Source organism: Chrysochloris asiatica, unplaced genomic scaffold (assembly GCF_000296735.1).
Source record: "Chrysochloris asiatica unplaced genomic scaffold, ChrAsi1.0 scaffold00020, whole genome shotgun sequence".
NCBI classification, from domain to species: domain Eukaryota; kingdom Metazoa; phylum Chordata; class Mammalia; order Afrosoricida; family Chrysochloridae; genus Chrysochloris; species Chrysochloris asiatica.
The window spans coordinates 7,841,019-7,846,762 of record NW_006408538.1 but is presented as its reverse complement, the minus strand read 5'-3'; positions in this window follow the sequence as shown (position 1 = coordinate 7,846,762).

Here is a 5,744-nt window from a genome sequence, read left to right as displayed (position 1 = left end):
TAGCCAATGTCTAACTTGCCCATCCCTATCTAACCTGTATACGGATGGTATAGGATTGATACTTGCTGTGAAAAGTCCTTCCCTCTCATTTGGTATTTTGAGCTATTGCATTCATAAGTGTAAGTCAAGTTATTTAAATTGTAGCAATTTACACTTATTTCCTTTATCAGATTTATTTATTTATTTATTTTTAAATCTTCCTCTAGTCAAGTTTTGAGCTCTGATCATCAAGCCATCAAAGCTAGGTCAAATGGGTACTATCTACAAGTTTGGGTATATTGTACATCTCCCGTCACTTCATATCAGCTGGACGCTTCACTCTCAGCTCTAGCCCTCTTTGGCTGTGTTCCAAAGAATAGGGAGGGTGGCAGATGAACAATGAAGACAGGGGAAGACTTATACTGTTACTCATGGGTTAAATGGGATAGAGGTAAATAGTGATTTATACAATAGTGTTCTGTGAGTAGATACATGGACTGAGACATCGACTGAATGAGTAAAAGAGGGAAAAATGTTTATGTGTTTGACTGTCTTGTGGATGTTGGTTTGCCCCGTCTAGTATTGTAAAATAGACATTTATTTGTGGTTGAAGTAAACATTTGCAATTGTGATGATAGAAAGCTTGTAAACTCGTCCTTCACCTATAAATGATTGGATTTGCTAAAGGCAGAATTAGAAATTGTCCAAGGAAATCGGTTTCTTGTTAAGTCTTTGTAGAGTATGAGGCCTCACCCAGATCCTTGTAAGTTGGGACATTCCCACTTGAAAAGACATAACTATCAACTCAGAACTTCTAGGAGGACAGAAAATTCTTATTGAAGAAAGATACACAGAAAAAAAGTAGACTGTGCAGCTGTTTAAATATAAAGTTAGCTGTTTGCTTTGGAGGCATCAAGGCAAGAAAAGTCAGCCTATCAGAGAAAACCTCCTTCTAGGACTGAAACTCAAAGGGAATCTGTGAGCAGTGTAGTATGCTCACTGGTGATTACTTGGATCTACTTGTGAGTGGAAGTGGGGGAAATGCAGTAATGAAGACAAGGGTTACATTCTGCTATGACATCCATTGATTTTGAAAAGAGAGAAAGAAGAAGGAGGGCCTGCTGGTCTGAAGTTTAGGGAGCTGTATGAACTACTGAGCCTATGGGCACTGACCTAGCCCCTGGGAGCTAGGGCTGAGAGTGAAGTGGTCATTTGGTCTGAAGTGCAGGGAGGTGTGTGTGAACTCACAAACTTGTATCTAGTACTCATTAGACTAGCTTGGATGGATAAAAGTCCAGAAGTCAACCAGACGATAAAGATGCTTGAAACTGTGAGCAAGTGTAAATTGCTACATTCTAATGAACTGGACTTTTGCTCATGGATGCAGTTGCACAAAATTCCAACCGGAATGGAACGATTATTCATATTAAGGAACAAGCTAGTTTCCTCAGTGTACTGGGTTGATCAGGACAAGAAATTTAAGCATTGGCTATCAAAAAATGTGTGTGTGTTTGGGGGGGGGGGGCTATAAGTGCATGAAACGTTGGCTTACAAACTTTCATCATTGTGGTTTGTTTCAGAATAAGGGGGTTAAGGGAGAATCCCCACAGAATATTTGTCCTCTTTTCCTAACGAATGTGGTAAAAGTGGATAGGGAATGATGGATAGGAATTTAGGTAATTATTAGCAGGATTAATTTTGATAGTCACAACTGTAATTATAGAAGATATGAAACTAAAAGAGGGAGTAGTTAATCTTTCATTTCAGGAACAGAGGATCCTAGGACCATCAATAAGGAAGAGCATGAATGGAACGTGAGATTCTACCTGGAAAAGTGGTAACAGCAGAGCCTGTGGCAGAGGCAGGAGCGTGGAGAAACAGAGCAGCTGCAGGATCTAAGCCCAGGAACTGAGAATGGCTGTGTGCTTATGGACAGGAGGCTAGCTTGCACAATGTGCCTTTTGGGCATTTAAATGATACTTTTCTTTCTTTCTTTCTTTCTTTCTTTCTTTCTTTCTTTCTTTCTTTCTTTCTTCTTTCTTTCTTTTTCTTTTTTTTTTTAGTATGTGTACATCAAATATTTTTGCTTTATTCATTTGTGAAACATAAGATGTAAATGGGGAACCACAGGGAGAAAGTATGATAGTTTTTTTTTTTGTTTGTTTGTTTGTTTTTTTTTTACAGGGAGGGGATTGTAATCACTGAGCTGAAACAAAGTATATAATTTGTTGACTGTAAAGCTGATTATCTTATCTGCAAACCTTTACTCAAGTCACAATTAAAAGTTAAATAAAAAAGTAAACAGTAGAAAAATTTCCCTTATTCCTCAGGTTGGTGACAGAGATCTGCAATGGTCCAAAAGGAACAGGCAATGTTGACCTCATGTTCTTAAAATAAGTGTTTGGGTAATTGTAAGAAGCACATAAATTGAGCAAGACAACCAAAACACAGCTCTAACGAATTATTGAGAAGATGGGGAAAATAAAGAGAAATTCGGACCACCCCAAAATAAAATGTATGTTTTGTCTCATAAAAGATCAGGTTCATAGCTTTTAAACTTGACTCAGCCATACATACAACAGCAGTATCTAGCTGGGCTCTTTAGATTTAATTTTTCTGTTCACCAATCATGATCCAAGATTTCACCATATTATGTTTGGCTATAAATGGGAAAATTAACACTAATAGTATTATGGGATAAAATAGTTTTATTTTAATAATAGTTTAATAGTTAAAGTTATGTGTCAACTTCACTGGACTTGCATTTAGCAGTTAAGGCATATTAAATCCCATGATGAGATTTGCTATAAGCAGATCTCGTGAGCATGGCTTGATCCAAATATACATAGACACTATGGGAAAGCTGGCTTGCATTTTTCCTGAGTAGGGATTCTGAGTTTGACTCTTCAACTGACCTCTGGTTTAAGTCAGTAGACTGCCACTTTACCTGCTAATTTGGGATTAATTTGCTCCTGCCGAAAGAGGCCTGGTCTTTCAACTGTGTATCTTGAGTTCATCAGCCTCTTCTGCTATATCAGTCAAGAGAAGCCTCTAGTCAGACATCTGACCCATGGACTTTGAACTTGCCCACCTCTATGACTGTGTGAGTCAATTCCTTGATATATATATATACATACATACATACATACATACATAGAGAGAGAGAGAGAGAGAGAGAGAGGGAGTCTGAGGGCTAATGCATTAGCCTGCAAAGTCGTTTGAAATGCAAGGACAGTGGTTCAAGCTTACCAGCTGCTCCTTAGAAACCCTTTACAGGGTGGCTATAGATTGGAATCAACTTGACGACATTTATCAACAACATATATATATATATATTCTCACGAGATCTGCTTATAGGAGATCTCATCATGGGGTTTAATATGCCTTAACTGCTAAATCCTAGCCCAGTGAAGTTGATACATAACTTTAACTATTAAACTATTATTAAAATAAAACTATTTTATCCCATAATACTATTAGTGTTAATTTTCCCAAATTAACACTATATATGTTGTTGTTAAGTGTCATCAAGTTGGTGACTAGAGGGCGTGCCTGAGCAAGTGGATATCTCATTCCCCCAACCCCCAGAGGGTTCTACTATGCATGCGCACAGATCTACTCAAATTTTAAAGGAACAGTTTTCATTTAAAACTGAACGGAAGGAAAAAATGGCCACAGTCAGCCATGAAGAGTTTATTACTAGAAAAAAGGCCTGAATGGAGGTTGTGCAGCAGGAGAGACACAGACTATAAAGGAAACAGTCCCAAAATTAAATACTGAGTTATTTCATAACGACCAACAGTGGCGTCTTGAATTTTTCAGGTGGCCTTTTAGGGAAGAAGCCTTTCTTTTCTGTGATTATAGACTACAGTATCCAATCATTCTTTTTAGCTTTTTCTTTTTTCTTTTTTTTGGTTCCCCCTTTACCTTTAGGGAGCTTTTTCTCTCCCTGTATTACCCAAAAAGAGACAGCAATTGCAAACATGTAGTCAAGCTACAATCACAACCTATAAAATCCCACAATCCAGGTAAGAACCAATACCAGCTGCCATACACCAAGTGGGCAGCCAAAACCTTCAACAATTACTCTGAGTTGAGTAATAGGAAGTGTGAAAAGAGAAGCCCATATCCTGATCACATCTATCTGGAGGCAATCAGAAAGAATAATAAAATATTCACATACATTCATCTAAGTATTAAGGTCACAGCTAACTACTGAATATGCCCAAGAAATAATGCCCATCTCCAGACATGTACAGAAACAAGATAAAGTGACTGAGAGAAATGAGCTGTAGGTAAACCTACACTACATATTGGAAGGAGGGCAGGCTTTAGAAATGCCATAGAAGGAATTCAGAAAAATTATTACAATATATATCAAAACATTATATAATGGAGTTGAGAAAAAATAAGGAATAAGTCTGGAAAACATTATAGGAACAATCAAATAAGATCAATACAACACTGAAAACAACTAAAAACCTACAGAAAGAGGTCCAAATGATGAATAACAGAATTGGGCAATATACTCAAAGGGCAAAGGAGTAGAACTGAAGAGATAGAAGCCAGAACTAGTGAGCTGGAAGACAAATCCCTCAATACTACTAAGATAGAAGAGTAAGCAAAAAAAGAACAAAAAAAAATCTAAAAAAGGTCAAAGATTAATGTTAGACAACATGAAGAGGAATAACAAGAATTATTGGTATTTTGGAACAGGAAGAATCACACAAGTCCAAGAGGAGATAAATTGAAGGGCTTCTGGAATTAAATTTCCCTAACATCCTGAAAAGTAACAAGATAAGCATTCAAGAAGCTCAACAAACCTCAGGAAGGTTAGACCATTAAAGACAATCCACAAGACATATAATAATCAAGCTCTCCAAAACCAAAGGAAAGAATCCTGAAAGCAGCTAGGGAAAAGACAAGTGATACATATAAAGGCAAGCAAATGAGATTAAGCTCTGATCTCTCAACAAAAACCATGTGGACAAGAAGGCAATAGGGAGATGTATAAAAAATCCTGAAATAAAAAAACAAACAAACAAAAAAACCAGCCAACCAAGAATCCTATACCCAGAAAAACTGTCAATCAAATACGATGGTGCAATCAAAACATTCCAGGATAAATAGAAGCTAAGGGATTTTTTCCAAAGCCAACCCTGCACTGCAAAACATCCTAAAGGGAGTTCTGTGGACTGAGAACCAACAAGAACAGACAACAACCAGAGATTGACATATGTGGCAGCACCACCTTGAACTCAATCAACAAATGGAAGAGTCGAGAACAGGACAAAAATCTATGAATGAATTCAGAGGATATGGGAAGACAGTCTATGATCAAAACAATTACAGTGTAAAAGAAGGTAAACACATAGGAGCAGAGATACAGGTGGTGAGAAGGTCAGGTGGATTACAGGATAAAATAAACTATTTTAAATAGAGGGAAAAGTTAACAGACTATAACGTAACTTCAAAGGAAAGTAATACTTCACAACACACCAAGAAAATAAAAATCCAAGAAGAACATGGAAACTATGAAGAAACTGACAAGAAAGACCATGAAAAACATGAACTCAGCACAGGAAGATATACAGAACAAAGAAACTAATAGCTCTACAAAAACACAAACATAATTAGTGTAGTGGTTATGAATAGGGCTGCTAACCTTTGGGTTAGCAGTTCAAAACTACCAGCTTTTCCACAGGAAGCTTTCTGCACCAGATAAGCCAGATAAGGCTTTCTGCACCCGTAAAGAATTTCAGCCT